A 21,232-nucleotide genomic window follows, 5' to 3' on the forward strand; every position below is an offset into this window, starting at 1 on the left:
GGCGGTGTGTGTGTGTTTGTCTGGCGGTGTGTGTGTGTGTGTGTGTTTGTCTGGCGGTGTGTGTGTGTGTGTGTGTTTGTCTGGCGGAGTGTGTGTGTGTGTTTGTCTGGCGGTGTGTGTGTGTGTGTTTGTCTGGCGGTGTGTGTGTGTGTGTGTGTGTGTGTGTGTGTGTGTGTGTGTGTGTGTGTGTGTGTGTGTGTGTGTGTGTGTGTGTGTGTGTTTGTCTGGCGGAGTGTGTGTGTGTGTGTGTGTGTGTTTGTCTGGCGGAGTGTGTGTGTTTGTCTGGCGGTGTGTGTGTTTGTCTGGCGGTGTGTGTGTGTGTGTGTGTTTGTCTGGCGGTGTGTGTGTGTGTTGTCTGGCGGTGTGTGTGTGTTTGTGTCTGGCGGAATGTGTATGTGTGTGTATTTGTGTCTGGGCGGAATGTGTGTGTGTGTGTGTGTGTTTGTCTGGCGGTGTGTGTGTGTGTGTGTGTGTGTGTGTCTGGCTCACAGGAGGTTGGTGGCATCTTAATTGGGGAGGAGACTGGTGGTAAAGGCTGGAGCAGAATCAGTGGAATGGTCCCATGGATCAAACATGGTTTCCATTTTCTCCGTTCCAGACATTATTATGATCCGTCCTCCCCAGCAGCCTCCACTGGTCTGGCTGTGTATGTGAGAGCGAGTGAGCGGTATGTGTGCCTGGTCTGTGGTGTGTGTGTCTTTGTCCGGTGGTGTGTATATGTGTCTGTCTGTGTTACTCCCTCTAGAAGTCAAGGTGTTTGAGACAGACTGATTGACCCTGGTCCCCCACACACACACACACCACTGCCACATCACTAGCTACATAACCAAGCAGTGAAGGCTCTCAGTCTGAGCCGACAGCCTCAGTTGAAAGCCAGGGGTGAAGCCCAGTTTACAGGGAACAGGGACATGGAGTGCTGACTGGAGGAATGTTGGGAGCACTGGAGTGGATTATGTATTGGGAAAGAACCTGCTGCCTATGCAGATCTTCTTATTTTTGTGTGTGTGGGTTTATTTTTATAGAGCATTTAGTTGTGTGTGCGCATATGTTAACATATTTTTCTATTCGGTGTGTGTGTATTCGTGTGTGTGTGTCTACGTGTGTGTGTGTCTACGTGTGTGTCTACGTGTGTGTGTGTGTGTCTACGTGTGTGTGTATGTGTCTGTGTATCATCTTTGACGTCCCTGTCCCTCGCCAGAGGTGGAACCAGAGCAGGGGGTGGTCCAGGGAACGGCCCCAGAAGAGTAGGTTGGTGTTTCTGGGAGTACCGCCACGCTCACGCACGGGACTCTGGGAGACAGAAGAAGACTGAGGGGAGGTCCGATGGTCCCTCTCCTGGAGCTCTAGCACTACCTACCTGGCACACTAGCACCTAGTACTTAGAGAGGGTAAGCACACTAGCACCCTACCTAGTATCCTATACCGCAGAGAGGGTAAGCACACTAGCTAGTACCCCTACCTAGTACCCTATACCGCAGAGGGTAAGCACACTAGCACCCTACCTAGTACCCTATACCGCAGAGAGGGTAAGCACACTAGTACCCTATACCCAGAGAGGGTAAGCACGCTATTACCCTATACCGCAGAGAGGGTAAGCACTACTTAGCACACCTTGTAAACTACCTAGTATCCAGAGAGAGGGTAAGCACCTACCTAGTACCCTTGTAAACTACCTAGTACACTAGAGAGGGTAAGCACACTAGAACTACACTAATACCTTGTAAACCTACCTATACGGCAAAGAGGTAAGCACACCCTAGCACACACCTTGTAAACTACCCTACCAGAGAGGGTAAGCACACTAGAACTACTTAGCACACCTTGTAAACTACCTAGTACCCTAGTACCTAGCACATAAACTACCCATACGGCAGAGAGGGTAAGCACACTAGAACTACATAGCACACACCTTGTAAACTACCTAGTACACTGCAGGTAAGTAAGCACACTAGAACTACAAAGAGGGTTAGCACACCTTGTAAACTACCTAGTACACTACCCAGAGAGGGTAAGCATTAGAACTACTTAGCACACCTTGTAAACACACCCCTTGGCAGAGGGTAAGCACACTAGAACTACTTAGCACACCTTGTAAACTACTACCCAGGTAAGCACACTAGAACTTACTTAGCACCGTAAACTACCTAGTACACTACCCAGAGGTCACTTCTTCTTCCTCTGCGGTCATTAACTTATCGCGGAGTGCTTAGTGCTGTAGTTCGTAACTCATCCCTCTCTCCTCAGGGAAAGGAAGGCGCAAGCGAGGAAGACTGACGCCAGTGACCTGACCCTAACCCTGTGAAGCTCACAAACATCGGCGAACATGCGAAAACTCCGCCACCATAGATGGGATGGGTCCTGTTAACGACCTGCCTGTTGTGGCCAGGGCACGCCTCACACCAAAGAGAAGAACAAACTAGCTTCCAGGTACGGAGGGAGGGGAGGGAAGGGAGGAGGGAGAGAAGTTTATTCGTTGTTAGGCCCACAGAACAACACCATCTCTATCTATCTAATCTGATGGAGTGTGTCCTGACAGTACTTGTGTGTTCACAGGGCCTGTCGGTTGAAGAAGAAAGCGCAACACGAAGCCAACAAGATCAAGCTGTGGGACTCAACCAGGAGTACGGTTAGTACCAACATGGCAACCCTAACCCTCCTCTCCTTTCCTTCCTCTATAAAACATGGCAACCAAGGCCTCCTTTCCTTCCTTTCAAAACCTGGCAACCCTAACCTGCTCTCCTTTCCTTCCTCTATCTCCCTTTCCTTCCTTCTTTAAAACCTGGGCAACAAGGCCTCCTCTCCCTTTCCTTCCTCTATAAAACCTGGCAACCAAGGCCTCCTTTCCCTTTCCTTCCTTTCAAAACCTGGTAACCAAGGGCAAAACCCTAACCCTGCTCTCCCTTCCTTCCTCTACAAAACCTGGCAACCAAGGCCTCCTTTTCAAAACCCTTCCCTTTTTCCCAAAACCTTGTCAACCCTAACCAATGTGCTATGGTGAGAATGATTATTGAGATATCTCTTAATAACTAAATACATTCCACACAAATTAAATTAAATGTATCATCAATGAGACTATTAAGGCCTATACAGCATTTGCAAAGTGCAAACAGCTATTGTTTTAAACCTAGGATCCAACTAAAATAAAAATAGACCACTTGACCATTCAACCTTCCAACTAAAAATAGACCATTCAACCTAGGGATCCAACTAAAAATAGACAATTCAACCTAGGGACCAACTAAACATAGACCATTCAACCTAGGAGTTTAACTAAAAATAGACCATTCAACCAAGGCCAAATCAATTCAACCTAGGGTTTCTAAAAATAGACAATTCAACCTAGGGTTCCAACTAAAAATAGACAATTCAAACCTAGGGTCCAACTAAACATAGATTCACCTAGGATTAACTAAAAATAGACCATTCAACCTAGGGTTTAACTAAAAATAGACAATTCAGCCTAGGATCCAAACTAAAAATAGACAATTCAACCTAGGTCCAACTAAAAATAGACCATTCAACCTAGGGTCCAACTAAAAATAGACAATTCAACCTTAGGGTCCAATAAAAATAGACAATTCAACCTAGGGTCCAACTAAAAATAGACAATTCAATCTGGGTCCAACTAAAAATAGACAATTCAACCTGGCACCAACTAAAAATAATTCACCTAGGGTCCAACTAAAAATAGACAATTCCCTGAGTTTTCTAAACATAGAATTCAACCTAGGTCAACTAAACATAGACAATTCAACCTAGGATAACTAAAAATAGACAATTCAACCTAGGGTTTAACTAAAAATAGACAATTCAACCTAGGTTTAACTAAAAATAGACAATTCAACCTAGGTTTAACTAAAAATAGACAATTCAACCTAGGGTTTAATAAAAATAGATTCAACCTAGGGTCCATCTAAACATAGACAATTCAACCTAGTCAACTAAAATAGACAATTCAACCTAGGGTCCACTAAACATAGACAATTCAACCTAGGGTCCAACTAAACATAGACAATTCACCTAGGGTCCAACTAAAAATAGACAATTCAACCTAGGGTCCATCTGACAATTCAACCTAGAGGTTTAACTAAAAATAGACAAGGGTCAACTAAGCATAGACAATTCAACCTCAACTAAACATAGACAATTCAACAGAGGTCAACTAAAAATAGACAATTCAACCTAGGGTCCAACTAAACATAGACAATTCAACCTAGGGTCCTAATCTAGACAATTCAACCAAGCTAAACATAGTTTGGCCAACACATAGACAATTATCTCCAAGGTCAACCTATCCAACTAAGCATAGACAATTCAACCTAGGGTCCAACTAAACATAGACAATCTGTAATAGACACAGAGGTCTAAGCATAGACAATTCAACCTAGTCTAAACATAGACAATTCTAGGGTCCAACTAAGCATTGACAATTCAACCTAGAGATAAACATAGACAATTCAACCCAACACAACATGATTAACCTTCAACTAAACATAGACAAAACCTAGGGTCAACTAAACATAGACTCTAGGGTCCAGCTAAAAAGAAATTCCAACCTACATCTAAACACAATTCAACCTATCAACTAAACATAGACAATTCAACCTTTTAACTTACCATCAAGTAATATGACAATTCAACCTAGGGTCCAACTGACAATTCAATCCAAAAATAAACTTTTTTTTAAGCCAGTGGTCAACTAAAACTATCCACCATCTGTAATCCAGACCTAGGTCGTTTATTACAACTAATACTAGACAATTCTGTAAGACCGTAAACAGCCCAGTCCAACTAAGGTCTGACAAAGTAACTGTAGTAGAAAGCCTTCCAACTAAAGTGATAACACTGGGGTCCAACTAAACATTTGGTCTAGGGTTTAGGAGGATTTCAATTTGGTTGAAAGTTAATTATTAATATGTTGATAACATCTAAGTTAAATAAGCACTTGGTTGTTTATGATCTGTTCTTTAACTTTTTGAGTTGAGATTAGTGATAACACTGGATTTGTCCAGACTCAGTCAGTGGTTCCAGAAATCATCTCATAGTGATAACACTGATTTGTCTTAACAAATAATAGATTCGCTGGTCTGTAATCCAAAGGTCGTTTTTGCCAGTGGCTCGGGTTAACCAGGAGTTGTCTGTAATTGTTGGCACAATTCAAAGATAGTGATAACACTGGGATTTGTCTTTATTCAGCCTGGCCCATCCTGAAAGTTGATCACCTGTCTTCTCATGTAATCCAGAGGATTTGTCTTTAAGGAGGCTGAACCATCTGAAAGCAGCGTTAGTGATAACACTGGGCTTGCACCATCTGTACTTCTGGCTTGTCTGTAATCCAGAGGTGAGCACCATCTGTAATCCAGAGGTCGAACCATCTGTAATCCAGAGGTGCTACCATCTGTAATCCATTTTGCACCATCTGTATCCAGAGGGGACCTCCAGAGCACCATCTGTAATCCAGAGGTCGGCACCATCTGTAATCCAGAGGTCTTGCACCATCTGTAATCTAGGCTGTCGCTTGCACCATCCAATCCAGGTCATTTGGTTGTGCTGTCAGATAGCAGCGTAATACGTTCATTTCTGACTAATTCCCACTTCAACTGTGTTGTGCGTTTAAATGCTTGAAAAGTGCAGTCCATTTAGACATAACCAAAACATGGGACGTTGTTTTCCCATTATTAGTCTTTAGGCAGTTGGTTGAAAGCATAGTGATAAACAATCCCTTTTTAGGCGGTTGGTTGAAAGCATAGTGATAACACTGGGCTGTCTTTTAGAGGCTGGTTGAAAGCATAGTGATAACACTGGGATTTTCTTTTAGGAGGCTGGTTGAAAGCATAGTAACACTGGGATTTGTCTTTAGGCGGTTAGTTGAGAAGATAAAGGTTGAATTGTCTTTGTTGAAAGCATAGTGAAACACTGGGATTTGTCCTGGTTGAAAGCATAGTGATAACACTGGGATTTGTCCAGGTGCAAGCATGGTGATAACACCTTTTACTAGGCTGTCCGTGCTCATCCACTCACAACGATTGTCTCCCAGCAGGCAAAAACAATCCCTTCCCAGGATCTCCTTTTACTAGGCTGTCCGCGTCATCCAGGTTCACAACATATTATCCATTTCTTCCCAGCAGCGCTCGTAAAACAATCCCTTCCCAGGTCTCCTTTACTAGGCTGTCCGTGCTCATCCACTCACAACATATTACCTCCCAGCAGCGCTCGTAAACAATCCCTTCCCAGGTCTCCTTTACTAGGCTGTCCGCTCATCCACTCACAACGTATTACCTCCCAGCAGCGCTCGTAAAACAATCCTTCCCAGGTCTCCTTTACTAGGCTGTCCGTGCTCATCCACTCACAACATATTACCTCCCAGCAGCGTTCGGAAAACAATCCTTCCAGGTCTCCTTTACTAGGCTGTCCGTGCTCATCCACTCACAACGTATTACCTCCCCAGCAGCGTTCATAAAACAATCCCTTCCCAGGTCTCCTTTACTAGGCTGTCCGCGCTCATCCACTCCACAACGTATTACCTCCCAGCAGCGTTCATAAAACAATCCCTTCCAAGGTCTCCTTTACTAGGCTGTCCGTGCTCATCCACTCACAACATATTACCTCCCAGCAGCTCGTAAAACAATCCCTTCCCAGGTCTCCTTTACTAGGCTGTCCGCGCTCATCCACTCACAACATATTACCTCCCAGCAGCGTTCATAAACAATCCCTTCAGGTCTCCTTTACTAGCTGTCCGTGCTCATCCACTCACGTATTACCTCCCAGCAGCGTCAGTAAAACAATCCCTTCCCAGGTCTCCTTTACTAGGCTGTCCGTGCTCATCCACTCACAACGTATTACCTCCCAGCAGCGCTCGTAAAACAATCCCCTTCCCAGGTCTCCTTTACTAGGCCATCAGTGCCATCCACTCACAACGTTTACCTAGGTTGTAAAACAATCCTTCCAGGTCTCCTTTACTAGGCTGTCCGCTCATCCACTCACAACGTATTACCTCCCAGCAGCGTTAGTAAAACAATCCCTTCCCAGGTCTCCTTTACTAGGCTGTCCGTGCTCATCCACTCACAACGTATTACCTCCCAGCAGCGTTCTGTACCAAACAATCCCTTCCCAGGTCTCCTTTACTAGGCTGTCCGTGCTCATCCCTCACAACGTATTACCTCCCAGCAGCGTTCATAAAACAATCCCTTCCCAGGTCTCCTTTACTAGGCTGTCCCGTGCTCATCCACTCACAACGTATTACCTCCCAGCAGCGCTCAGTAAAACAATCCCTTCCCAGGTCTCCTTTACTAGGCTGTCCGTGCTCATCCACTCACAACGTATTACCTCCCAGCAGCGTTCGTAAAACAATCCCTTCCCAGGTCTCCTTTACTAGGCTGTCCGTGCTCATCCACTCACAACGTGCCTCCCAGCAGCGTTCTAAACAATCCCTTCCCAGGTCTCCTTTACTAGGCTGTCCGCTCATCCACTCACAACGTATTACCTCCCAGCAGCGTCAGAAACAATCCCTTCCCAGGTCTCCTTTACTAGGCTGTCCGTGCTCATCCACTCACAACGTATTACCTCCCAGCAGCGTTCGTAAAACAATCCCTTCCCAGGTCTCCTTTACTAGGCTGTCCGTGCTCATCCACTCACAACGTATTACCTCCCAGCAGCGTTCGTAAAACAATCCCTTCCCCAGGTCTCCTTTACTAGGCTGTCCGTGCTCATCCACTCACAACGTATTACCTCCCAGCAGCGTTCATAAAACAATCCCTTCCTGTCGTGCTCTCCTATTACCTAGCAGGCTGTCTAGGCGTCCGCTCATCCACTCACAACATATTACCTCCCAGCAGCGTTCATAAAACAATCCCTTCCCAGGTCTCCTTTACTAGGCTGTCCGTGCTCATCCACTCACAACGTATTACCTCCCCAGCAGCGCTCGTAAAACAATCCTTCCCAGATCTCCTTTACTAGGCTGTCCGTGCTCATCCACTCACAACGTATTACCTCCCAGCAGCGGGGAATGGAAAGGACGTCTGTTACACGAAACACCAAGAAGTGTAAAGACAGAATGAATGTGTCCACTGCTGTCCGCGGGCCTTTCAGCCACTCTTCTCTGCCTTGGCAAAATGTCAGTGTTCTCGTCCACCCACATGGCGTTTTGGAGCGTAGGCTATACCACCCGTTTTCATGTCCATTTGCTCATTTCTCATGCATCTGACATGCGGTAATGATAAATAACGGTGTAATATCCTACAGTTTTCTAGACACCAAATATGACCCACATTTCCTCGTTGAAATGACGTGGTGCCCATTGGGAAGCTACAGATGCAGGATCTTCATTTTTGAGTTTGCTACAGTGGAAAATAATCCTGCAACAACAGGGAATCTGAATTATTATGTGGATTATAATTTCTTGTAGGGGTTGATACATTTTTACATTAGGGCAAAATAAGTCTGACATTTTTATGGAAATTACAAACTTTAGAAGCCTTTGTAAACCTCGAATACACTGCAAGTTTTAATTTCCTGCTGTGCAGGAAAATTCTCAGCAACAGAAGACGGATCAAATGAAGATCCTCCATCTCTGTATTGTACATCTGCATAATGGTTTCTATGGTACAGCAGTAGGGGAACATAGAACAAGACGCTGTCCCCGCTGCTCCTCTCCTCTGTAAAACAACCCGCTCTGTGTATCAGGTAGAACATTGAAGTGACGCTGATGGGAATGCAACACAGCACTGGCCTACCAGTGGAGCTGAAGTGTAACCCTCCCTCCCTCTTTCCCTAGTTGGACCTAACCCTCCTTTCCTCTCCAGATAAACCTAGCAACCCTACCCTCCCCCAAACCAAACCTGGCAACCCTACCCTCCCCCAAACCAAACCTGGCAACCCTACCCTCCCCAAACCAAACCTGGCAACCCTACCCTCCCCAAACCAAACCTGGCAACCCTACCCTCCCCCAAACCAAACCTGGCAACCCTACCCTCCCCCAAACCAAACCTGGCCCCTACCCTCCCCCAAACCAAACCTGGCAACCCTACCCTCCCCAAACCAAACCTGGCAACCCTACCCTCCCCCAAACCAAACCCAGCCCTCCCCTCCCCAAACCAAACCTGGCTCCCCTTCCCTCCTCTGACCAAACCTGACACCCTCCCTCAAACCCAAACCTGGCAACCCTACCCTCCCCCAAACCAAACCTGGCAACTCAAAACCTCTTCTCCCCTTTCCTCTGCAACCTCCCCACCTCCCTCCCCTACCAAGTCCCATCCAAACCTGACAATCTCCCTCTGCACTCCATCCTCTCCCCCAGTCAAATCTCCCCTCCGCTTCCCCAGTCTAACCTGGCAACTCCCGGGTTAACCTGTTGGAATCTTCCCAACAGCTCTTTTGTTGCTGGAATTCCAAACATTCCAGAAGGCGGGCCAACATTCCGCTGCCTGAACGGGGCGAGTCTTGTGATTGGCCTTAGGTCCCTCCTTCCCTCCATCCGTCACTAACAGAGGTCTAGGAGCTAGAGGCTAGGCAGGAGTTTCACCTCATTGCTCCCTCTCTTCATTTCCTCCCTCTCTTCCTTGCCTCTCTCTCACCCCCATCAACCCATAAACACACACACTCCCCTCTCTCTTCCTCCTCATTTTATATGTGTGTACAAGCCTCTTGTTTCCATGTGTATAAGCAGTGGACTGGGGAGTTCACTTCAAAAATGACTGGAGCTGGGACACCTGCCAACTCTGGACAGCCTGACCTCCATTACTCTACAAAGTAGTGTGTGTGTGTGTGTGTATGTATGTCTGTGTGTGTGTGTGTGTTTAGTGTCTCCCAGAGAGCCTGTCCTTTGGAGGCAATAGAAGGAAATCTGGAGCGAAGGATGTGTGTGAGAGGAGGGGAGGGCTGTGTCCCCTACAGGGAGATTATTATCTGTATTAGGAGACAGAGAGCATTATGGGAACTGTCGTACATCATGCTGCATTATCCATCTTCTAACTGCCTGCCAACTGAAGCCCATTCAAATAGAGCACATTGATTTCATTATACTATGAACTGAATAGTATACTGCTACTTCAACAGATTTTGATGTGTGTGTGTGTGTATATAGAGAACCTTTTGGGGGCGTTGCTGAGGATCAAGGACGTGATTGGTCAGAGGGTGGAGCGCAGCGGAGAGGAGGTGGACAAAGATGAACGAGGGATGACCCAGAGACTGGAGGACATACTGAAAGAGTCCAGTGGTGAGGGAGGGAGGGAGGATGGGGGGGGGGATGACAGCTTTGCACACTTTGCATTCTCTTAACCAGCTTCACCTGGAATGCTTTTCCAATGGTCTTGAAGGAGTTCCCACATACGCTGAGCACTTATTGGCTGCTTTTCTTTCACTCTGCGGTCCAACTCGTCCCAAACCACCTCAATTTGGTTGAGGTCGGGGGATTGTGGAGGCCGGGTTATCACTCTCCTTCTTGGTAAAATAGCCCTTACACAGCCTGGAGGTGTGTTGGGTCATTGTCCTGTTGAAAAACAAATGATAGTCCCTCTAAACCCAAATCAAATGGGGATGGCGACGCTGCAGAATGCTGTGGTAGCCATGCTGGTTAAGTGTGCTTTGAATTCTAAATAAATCACAGGCAGTGTCACCAGCAAAGCACCCCCACACCATAACACCACCTCCTCCAGGCTTCACGGTGGGTAATACACATGCAGAGATCATCCGTTCACCCACACCACATCTCACAAAGACACGGCGGTTGGAACCAAAAATCTCCAATTTAGACTCCAGACCAAAGGACACATTTCCACTGGTCTAATGTCCAATGCTTATGTTTCTTGGCCCAAGCAAGTCTCTTCATATTATTGGTGTCCTTTAGTAGTGGTTTCTTTGCAGCAATTCACCACAAAGGCCTGATTCACACAGTCTCCTCTGAACAATTGATGTTGAGATGTGTCTGTTACCTGAACTTTGTAAATAATTTATTTGGGCTGCAATTTCTGAGGCTGGTAACTCTAATGAGCTTATCCACTGCAGCAGAGGTAACTCTGGGTCTTCCTTTCCTGTGGCGGTCCTCATGAGAGCCAGTGTCATCTTAGCACTTGATGGTTTTTGTAACTGCACTTGAACTTTCAAAGTTCTTGACATTTTCCATATTGACTGACCTTCATGTCTTAAAGTAATGATGGACTGTTGTTTCTCTTTGCTTATTTGAGCTGTTCTTGCCATATTAATAATAATAATATGGATATTTTACCAAATAGGGTAAATATTCTGTATACCCTCTACCATGTCACAACACAACTGATTGGCTCAAATACATTAAGAAGGAAAGAAATTCCACAAATTATCTTTTAAGAAGGTACACCTGTTATTTGAAATGTATTCCTGGTGACTACCTCATGAAGCTGGTTGAGAGAATTTCAAGAGTGCACAAAGCTGTCATCAAGGCAAAAGCAGACTATTTAAAGAATAAAATATATTTTGATTTGTTTAACACCTTTTTTTGGTTACTACATGATTCCATATGTGTTCTTTCATAGTGTTGATGTCCTCACTATTATTGTACAATGTAGAAAATAAAGAAAAACCCTGAATGAGTAGGTGCTCTAAAACTTTTGACCAGGAAAGTGTATGTTTGGGCTTCTTGTGGTCAATTTCCAGTCTACTAATTATTTGTAATTATGTTCTGCCCCCTGACCATCCGCCCCAAGAAATATCAGCCTGAAAGGGATGGTACTAAAGGAACAGGAGGGAAGGGGGGGAGATGGATGAATGGGGAGAGATGGAGGGAATGGAAGGGAGAGATGGAGGGAATGGAAGGGGAGGGAAGGAGGGAAGGAAGGAGAGATGGAAGGGAGAGATGGAGGGAATGGAAGGAAGGGAGGGAATGGAAGGGAGAGTGGAGGGAAGAGGAAGGGAGGGAAAGGGATGGTAAAGAAGGGAAGATGGAGGGAAAGGGAGAGTAAAGAGAAAGGGAGGAGGGAATGAAGGGAGGGAGGAAAGGGAATGGAAATGAAGGGAGGGAGGGATGGAAGGGAGAGATGGAGGGAATGGAAGGAGAGATGGAGGAAAGGAAGGGAGGTAAAGAGAAAGGGAGGGAAGGAAGGGAGGGAAAGGAAGGGATAGATGGAGGGAAAGGAAGGGAGGGATAGATGGAGGGAAAGGAAGGGAGGGAGAGATGGAGGAAAGGAAGGATGGAGGGAGGGATGGAGGGAAAGGGAGGGATGGAGGGAGGGATGGAAAGGGGAGAGTGGTAGATGGAGGGGGACGGAGGGAAAGGAAGGGAGAGATGGAGATGGAAAGGAAGGGATGGAGGGGGGAGGAAAGGAAGGAGAGATGGAGGAAGGAGGATGGGGAGAGATGGAGGGAAAGAAATGGAGGTAAAGGGAGGGAAAGAAAGGAGGTAAAGGGAGGGAAAGAAAGAGAGGTAAAGGGAGGGAAAGGAAGGAGGAAAGAGATGGAGGGAAAGGGAAAGAAATGGAAAGAAAGGGAGGGAGGGAAAGAAAGGAAGGGAGGGGACAGAGGGAAAGGAAGGGAGGAAAAAGGGAGGGAAAGGAAGGAGATGGGGGACAGAGGGAGAGAAGGGGAAGGGAGGTGGAAAGATGGAGGGAAAGGGAAGGGAGGGAAAGGAAGGGGAAGTAGATGGAGGAGAGATGGAGGAAAGGCAGGGAGAGATGGAGGGGAAAGGAAGAGGAGAGATGGAGGGTTAAGGAAGGGAGTAGATGGAAGGGAGTAGATGGAGGGGGTGGAGGAAGGGAGAGGGGGGAGGGAAGAGGGAGGGAGAGGGAAAGGAAAGAGATGGAGGGGACGGAGGGAAAGGAAGGGGAGAGGTAGATGGAGGAAAGGAGGGAAAGGAAGGGAAGGGGGATGGAGGTGGGAGGGAGGGAAAAGGGAGGGGTAGAAGGGAAAAGGGACGGAGGGAATGGAGGGAGGGAGGGAGGGGGAAGGGAGAGATGGAGGGAAAGGAAGGAAGGGAGGGAAAGGAAGAGGATATGGATGGAGGGAAAGGAAGGGAGGGGTAGATGGAGGGAAAGGAAGGGAGAGATGGAGGGGGGGGAGGAAGGAAGGGGAGATGGAGGGAAAGGGGAGGGAGGGAAAGGAAGGGAGAGAAAGGGAGGAAAGGAAGGGAAGGAAGGGAGGGAAGGGAAGGGAGAGATGAAGAGGGAAAGGAAGGGAGGGAAAGGAGGTAAAGGGAGGGGACGGAGGAAGGGAAGGTAAGGTAAAGGGAAAGGGAGGGAGAGGGGTAAAGGGAGGAGGAAGGGAAGGAATGGGGAGAGGGGATGGAGGGAAGAGGAAAAGGGAAAGGAAGGAAGGGAGGGAAGGAAGGGAAAGGAAAGGAGGAGGGAAAAAGAGGGGGAGAGATGAAGATGGAGGGAGAGGGGTAGATGGAGGTGGGGCGGAGGGAAAGGAAGGGAGGGGGGTAGATGGAGGGAGGAAAGGGGGTGGGAGGGAGGGGGTAGATGGAGGGAGGGGGACGGAGGAAAGGAAGGGAGAGAAGTAGATGGAGGGGGTGGCGGATGGAAAGGAAGAGAGGGGAAGGAGATGGGAAGATTAGAAGCGTAAAGACACAGAGTTCAACGGGGAAAAGGAAAAGATCTGTGTGTTCTCAGGTCCTCTTCTGTGGACCAAAGAGCATCTCTATTCTAACCTCAACATCTGTGTGTTCTCAGGTCCTCTAGTGGCTGGACGGACCAAAGAGCATGTATCTTATTCTAACCTCAACATCTGTGTGTTCTCAGGTCCCTAGTGGCTGACGGACCAAAGAGCATGTATCTCTATTCTTAACCTCAACATCTGTGTGTTCTCAGGTCCTCTAGTGGCTGGACGGACCAAAGAGCTTGTATCTCTATTCTAACCTCAACATCTGTGTGTTCTCAAAGGTCCTCTAGGTCCTCTAGTGGCTGGACAAAGGTATCTCTATTCTAACCTCAAAGAGTCCTTTGTCCAGATCTGTGTGGATCCTGACCAAAGAGGTGAGTGGAGGTGAGGGCTGACCAAGGCTGGGGGCCAAGGGCAAAGACACACAGACCCCCTGCACTGGGAGAGGGGACAGCTGCCTAATGTACCCCCTGCCCCACCCTGGACCGGGAGAGGGGACAGCCTGTACTCCCCATCACCCTGACCCCGGGACCTGGACCGAGAGGAGACAGCTGCCTAATGTACCCCCATCACCCCTGCCCCATCCTGACCAGGAGAGGAGACAGCTGCCTAATGGACTGGCCAACACCACCAGCCCCTGCGACACCCCTCGGACACAGCCACCCACTCCTACCGTCCCCCACTATACTCTGTCACCTGGAGAATAGGTGGATGGAGAAAGGGATGGAGAAAGAGAGGGAGGAGCAGATGGAGGAGGTGGGGGAGACTGAGGTTTGAGTTCAATCCTCCTCTGTTTCAGCTCTGTTTCCTTCTGTCTCTTCAGTAGCGCTCTGTAACTCCTCACCTTCAGCTAATCACCAACACAGGCTAGCTGCTGACCATGTGTGTGAGTCAGCTGATCTGTGGCTCTATGTGAGTGTGTGTGTGCGTGTGTGTGTAGTATGAATGTGTGTGGTTGGTTTAATCTCTCCTTCTTCAGTAAACTGTATTGGTATCCCATTGTGCCTATATGAATAGACATTGCACTGTTTGTAGATGATAGAGAAGTTGGCAGGGGGTTGGTATGAGGGTAGGGTAAAAAGAGAAGTGGGGGTCATGTTCAGTAGGCCACAACGTTCCTTGGAAGGCTCAGAAAAAAAATAGACTGTATGGAACAGACATGCATCTCTGACATCTAGAGTCAGGAGTAATGTCTTTCTATTCACAACATTGCTATCTGCAACGTTTAGCAGGCTTGGTTACACCCTCCTGGAATCAACCCTGCTAGTAAAGATCAGTGGGATGAGCCTCTTTTGACCAGCCAGCGACATAATTGGTGCTTGCCACAGAGGGCATAGATGAGCACTTTGATTCGTAGCTGTATCCTGTCTATTCCCCTTGAGAAATACCTGGGTCCTGTTCATCAGGCACCAAACGTAACAAAATGACTGAAACAGGGAATATTACCTGACTTCTCCAATAAGAAATGCAAATGTTTGTTTTTTCCATTGCAAAACATCTTAAAACGTTTTGTTAGGTGCCCGAATGAACATGACCCTGAAAATGCAAGTTCCTTCTCTCAGAACCAACAGAGGATGAACTGTGATCACACCAAACATCAATGCAACTGTAGCAGCTAAGACTTGCGGAGCTTTCGTCACAGTTAGAAGAAAGAAAAAATTAACTTTTTAAAAAGTAGCTATTAAATCCAACCGACCAAAGATGACACGAACAGCTGACATTTCAAAGAACTGAAATGAAAGCTGAAGTGATCGGCTGTTACCCAACCTCTCACTCCTACTACTGCCGTTACCCAACCCTCTCACTCCTACTACCCAACCCCTCTCCTCCTACTACTGCCGTTACCCAACCCTCTCCCTCCTACTACTGCCGTTACCCAACCCTCCAACCCTGCAGTTACCCAACCCTCACTCCTACTACTGCCGTTACCCAACCCCTCTCCTCCTACTACTGCCGTTACCCAACCCTCTCCCTCCTACTACTGCCGTTACCCAACCTCTCCCTCCTACTGCCTACCCAACCCTCTCCCTCCTACTACTGCCGTTACCCAACCCTCTCACCTACTACTGCCGTTACCCAACCCTCTCCCTCCTACTACTGCCGTTACCCAACCATCTCCCTCCTACTACTGCCCTACCCAACCCCTCCCTCCTACTACTGCCGTTACCCAACCCTCTCCCTCCTACTACTGCCGTTACCCAACCCTCTCCTCCTACTACCGCCGTCACCCAACCCTCTCACTCCGACTACTGCCGTTACCCAACCTCCCTCTACCCAACCCTCTCCCTACAACGGCCGTTACTCCCAACCCTCTCCCTCCTACTACTGCCGCTACCCAACCCCTCCTCCCTACTGCCTACTACTGCCGTTACCCAACCCTCTCCCTCCTACTACTGCCGTTACCCAACCTCTCCCTCCAACCCTACCCAACCCTCTCCTCCTACTACTGCCGTTACCCAACCCTCTCCCTCCTACTACCGCCGTTACCCAACCCTCTCCCTCCTACTACTGCCGTTACCCAACCCTCCCTCCCAACCCCCAACCCTCCCTCCTACTACTGCCGTTACCCAACCCTCTCCCTCCTACTACTGCCGTTACCCAACCCTCTCCCTCCTACTACTGCCGTTACCCAACCCTCTCCCTCCTACTACTGCCGTTACCCAACCCTCTCCCTCCTACTACTGCCGTTACCCAACCCTCTCCCTCCTACTACTGCCGTTACCCAACCCTCTCCCTCCTACTACTGCCGTTACCCAACCCTCTCCCTCCTACTACTGCCGTTACCCAACCCTCTCCCTCCTACTGCCTACCCAACTACTGCCGTTACCCAACCCTCTCCTCCTACTACTGCCGTTACCCAACCCCTCTCCTACTGCCGTTACCCAACTACTGCCGTTACCCAACCCTCTCCCTCCTACTACTGCCGTTACCCAACCCTCTCCCTCCTACTACGGCCGTTACCCAACCCTCTCCCTCCTACTACTGCCGCTACCCAACCTCTCCCTCCTACTACTGCCGTTACCCAACTCCTCTCCTACTACTGCCGTTACCCAACCCTCCTCCCTCCTACTACTGCTGTTACCCAACCCTCTACTACTGCCCTACCCAACCCTCTCCCTCCCTACTACTGCCGTACCCAACCCTCTCCCTCCTTACCCAACCCTCTCCTGCCGCACCCAACCCTCCTACTACTGCCGTTTACCCAACCCTCTCCCTCCTACTGCCGTTACCCAACCCTCTCCCTCCTACTACTGCCGTTACCCAACCCTCTCCCTCCTACTGCCGCTACTCCAATCATTGTATCATCAATCTGAAGATGAAGTTGAATTGATTAATTAAAAACGTTGATCGCTTTAATGTTTACCCTCACACATCCTTTATGAAAAGGATGCCTTTTGCTACCTGTATTATTGCCAAAAAAAAGGTTGATTTGATACATCAATCAGACATTCATTAAATCACTGTTAACATTTAAATCTGAGAGGAGTGTTGGTAAGGCTAGCGTTGATACAGGACATGCCCATAGAGATGAATAGAGGGTGCACTTTCCCATCTCTATGGAAGTGACTGAAAGCTCCTATAGGTCTGCCCTTCAGTGCTACAGCATAACGCTGTCTGGGTGTTTGTGTTCGATATAAACAGAACACTAAGGGATGCGTCTGTCCTCCACGCCGTCTGCTTCGTCCCACTCCTAATGTCAACCTGTAGTGCACCTTCCTTTCTTAAAGGCAACAAGAGTCAACAGCTATTGTGGTGGAGCGTTTTTGTTCCATTTGTCGTTAAAGTTGTTTGTGTTTTGTTTACTCACAAAGCCATGCTCCCACAAAGTGGGGATGGTCTTTTAGCGACTAGAGTGTCTGAGTTCTGTTCTGCCCATACAGTTAGAAAGAGGGCCTATCTTTTTAATTTTTTTACAGCCCTCTTTCTACCTCTATGGTGCTGCCTTTGTTGGCCAAGCCAAAGGTGGTGTTGTAGCAGAAGTCCGACGTGATGCAGACCAGAGAACATTGTGTTTTCAAGGCCAGAGAGTGTCGTTGGTCACGCCAGTCACAAAACCTATTTGCACTGCGGTGGGTACAACCAAACACCTTCTAAAGAGTCATGTATCTGCACCTTTAAAAAAAAAACATGATGATTGATTGACAGCCTATTTGTTGTATTTGGTCATGGTTTTCAGCAACAGAAACTATTGTTGTCTGGGTCTGTAAATGGTGAATATGGTTTTTGGTTCAGTATACTATAATATACGGTGCTCTGGTGACATTTAACTTCACCTGAGCATCAATGTGGCAGAACATTCTGTTAACCTAGAAAGAGCAATGTTGTGTTAACCTAGAAAGAGCAATGTTGTGTTAACCTAGAAAGAGCAATGTTGTGTTAACCTTGAAAGAGCAATGTTGTGTTAACCTTGAAAGAGCAATGTTGTGTTAACCTTGAAAGAGCAATGTTGTGTTAACCTTGAAAGAGCAATGTTGTGTTAACCTTGAAAGAGCAATGTTGTGTTAACCTTGAAAGAGCAATGTTGTGTTAACCTTGAAAGAACAATGTTGTGTTAACCTTGAAAGAGCAATGTTGTGTTAACCTTGAAAGAACAATGTTGTGTTAACCTTGAAAGAGCAATGTTGTGTTAACCTTGAAAGAGCAATGTTGTGTTAACCTTGAAAGAGCAATGTTGTGTTAACCTTGAAAGAGCAATGTTGTGTTAACCTTGAAAGAGCAATGTTGTGTTAACCTAGAAAGAGCAATGTTGTGTTAACCTTGAAAGAGCAATGTTGTGTTAACCTTGAAAGAACAATGTTGTGTTAACCTTGAAAGAACAATGTTGTGTTAACCTTGAAAGAAAGAACAACGTTGAAAGAACAATGTTGTGTTAACCTTGAATGTTGTGTTAACTTGAAAGAACAATGTTGTGCTAGAAGAAATGTTGTGTTAAAGGTCCAATGAGCCATTTTATCTTAATATCAAATATTTCTGGGTGAAAATGAAGTACCTGACTTTGTTCATCAGTCTTATGGCTTGGGGAAGAAGCTGTTAAGAAAGAGCAATGTTGTGTTAACCTAGAAAGGATCCTAGACTTGGCGCTTCCTGTACCTTCTTGCCGTGCCGTCAGTTGGAGCCATTTTATATATCAAATACAGGAAAAAATACCTGACTTTGTTCTGTCACTGGGCCTTTAACGTTGAAAGGGAAATGTTGTGGAAATATATTATCACAGAGAGTGGAATGTCTGCACTGGGCCTTTAACGTTGAAAGGCAAATGTTGTGTTTGAAGTGCCTACTAGATCTATGAGCCACATAACCTAAAGTATGCCTGAACAAAACAACCTAGCAATGAACATACCTACTGGGCACGGGTTGGTTGAATCACCGTTGTTTCCACTTCATTTCAATGAATTTATGTTGACCCAACATGGAATAAACGCCTGTAGGTTTTCCTCAACGATGTACGAAGTCAAAGCAACCAAACAAGAGAAGAAATAAATAAATACACGGCAGGACAATTTCAGAAGTGGGAGTGACAGATCACCATGGCGATGTTAAGCAATACTGTTCTGTTTTGTTTTTTCAAAGAGAACCAAGCTTGAGAAACCCGGGCTGCGTTCCAGAGCCAATGTTCCATTCTCACCTATGGAAAGTCCATCCATTAGAACGCCCCACCAGCGGGCTAAAGGGTCCTTTACCGTCAACTATTTGGCGCTCAGGTGCACCGGCTGTTGCTGTGGTGATGGTCCTCAAACTGAGCTGTGAAGATACATAGAAACACCAATGTCCTGTTTCAATACTGTAAAAAACATCCTTCTCTTCCTTGACATTATCACTGATATGATTTTCAAGGAGGAGAGGAAAGAAGGAATGCAGCATTGTAAAAGTTTCAAACAGAGCAAGAGGACACGGGATGGTTATTACACAGTACAAAAATGTGAAAACTCCTATCGGGCTTCAATCTGGAACGCCCGTGTAACTTTGGTAGTCCTGAATGCAGCCCGGAGCACTAAGGGAACACGATGCCAAAGACAGATGGTGGCTGGATTTAAAAGAAGAGACACTGGAGAGGACGACCAAATGGACAGTCCGGTCTGACATTACGTTGAGGCACCTTACTAGGGGACAGGCCTCTTCCAAATCGCCCAAAACAACACAATGCTCTCTGAATGTTTTTTAACACTACTCATAATGTGTATCATGATGAACTCACAAACACACGTTGTGATTTGAGCTCACAGTGGCTAGTAATGATCATCATCATCTCTTTTAGGGTGAATAGTAACTTCCGCGTAAGTGACATTTTCCCATTGATTTCAATACACGACTGAGTGAAACTTCAACTCCAAGTCAGGACCTCTGTGTTCCAAATGTCCATACTATGTATTATGGAGCAATGTAGTGGGCAGATAGTGTTGTGTACCCAGTGGGCAAACGCTGGTTGAAGTCATATTTACAACTAGTTTATTACCAGAACTGGTTGTAATCTGGTCCTGATAAAGTCATTTCTGTCATGTCTTTCGAGCTGGTTAGTATTGAAATTGGAATGCAAGCCTTGGTGGATTGCCTCGCATCGGTGTTGGTAAAATGGTGGAGAGTGAGTGTTACTGTACTGTGGTTATATATTTCTCTGGGAGGCTTCTCTTCTCCACACACACACACCCGTGCCAGAACAGTCACATGATCTCTTCTCTGGCAGGAGCACTGCCCTCCTGCTGCTTTCTGCAACAACAACAACAACTGTAGAAATAACTAACAAACTCACAAACTGTTGTTTTTTTCCCTCCCACTTAGGCCAACACTAACTGGATTAGTTTTTCCCCTTCCTGTTCATGTACCGTTTCATGGGTTGTGTTTTGGGTTAACTTTGATGGAGCAGGAGTGGCGGCAGGTCTTGGCAAGGGACTCTCTCTACACTCTGCTAGCATTCCTCCCACTCACTCTGCTTCTCAGAACACTGTTTATGTTTTACCTTGAATAGAAGGGGGTGCCAGGGGAAAGTAGTCGAGTCAGATCTCCACCTTCAGCCCGATTTGCCACCTGGCATATGGGGGACAAGCCAGCCATCTGGTCGATCACAGATTGGGTGCATCCGAACTGACTCCTGTTCAAGATATAGTGCACTACTTTTCACCAGGGCCCATAGGACTCAGGTTGTAGGGCGCTGGTCTAAAGTAGTCCCCTATAGGAATAGGTGCTATTTCAGACCAGCCATTTACCTAGCTCCCTTGGTCTAACACAGCCTCACACTAAAGGGAAACTAAACGAGTGGGCTCTGACATACCAACAGGGAGAGCTAGCCGATCCCAGAGACGGATCCTTCCTGATAATACTGCCTTTAGAAACCCAGTTCTAGAATGCCTTTGAGCAAATCGACAACAAGGGCTGAATCCAGTTTGAACTGACAGACGGTTCAACAAGTGTGAGCACTGTATTACACATCTGTAGGATGCATTTTTCTGCCAAATGTCTAGGCCTATACTGTAGTATGTTATAACGAGGTTGACAACAATACAAAGTATTCTTGCTACTTTTTCCATGTTCATACCAGGAAGAATGGAGCATTACCTCGTGTTCTAATCTAGTTGGTCTTCTGTAGGTGGAGAACACGATTTCTCCATTCACTGTCTGAGGTGAATTCCACCTTAGCTCAATCAGTGTGTGTGTGTGTGTGTGTGTGTGT

The 21,232-nt window shown here is 47.0% G+C and overlaps 2 long non-coding RNA genes across 6 annotated transcripts; both read right to left on the reverse strand.

Annotated features, from left to right (window-relative positions):
- Nucleotides 1-15,503: 15,503 nt before the first annotated feature.
- LOC127923205 (uncharacterized) lies at nucleotides 15,504-16,593 on the reverse strand. Its single transcript, XR_008113681.1, has 3 exons — nucleotides 16,564-16,593; nucleotides 16,139-16,356; nucleotides 15,504-15,562 (listed from the first exon to the last, which is right to left on the reverse strand). It is a non-coding gene; the product is annotated as an uncharacterized LOC127923205 (long non-coding RNA).
- A 1,270-nt stretch (nucleotides 16,594-17,863) lies between these two features.
- LOC127923208 (uncharacterized) lies at nucleotides 17,864-18,405 on the reverse strand. Of its 5 annotated transcripts, none has more exons than XR_008113685.1 (3): nucleotides 18,224-18,401; nucleotides 18,074-18,173; nucleotides 17,864-17,948 (listed from the first exon to the last, which is right to left on the reverse strand). It is a non-coding gene; the product is annotated as an uncharacterized LOC127923208 (long non-coding RNA). The 5 variants fall into 5 exon arrangements; XR_008113686.1 differs by having other exon boundaries at nucleotides 17,873-17,948; nucleotides 17,999-18,173; nucleotides 18,224-18,405; XR_008113684.1 differs by having other exon boundaries at nucleotides 17,873-17,948; nucleotides 17,999-18,173; nucleotides 18,249-18,401.
- Nucleotides 18,406-21,232: the final 2,827 nt, after the last annotated feature.

Source organism: Oncorhynchus keta, unplaced genomic scaffold, assembly GCF_023373465.1.
Source record: "Oncorhynchus keta strain PuntledgeMale-10-30-2019 unplaced genomic scaffold, Oket_V2 Un_contig_2878_pilon_pilon, whole genome shotgun sequence".
In the NCBI taxonomy this organism is placed as follows: Eukaryota; Metazoa; Chordata; class Actinopteri; order Salmoniformes; family Salmonidae; genus Oncorhynchus; species Oncorhynchus keta.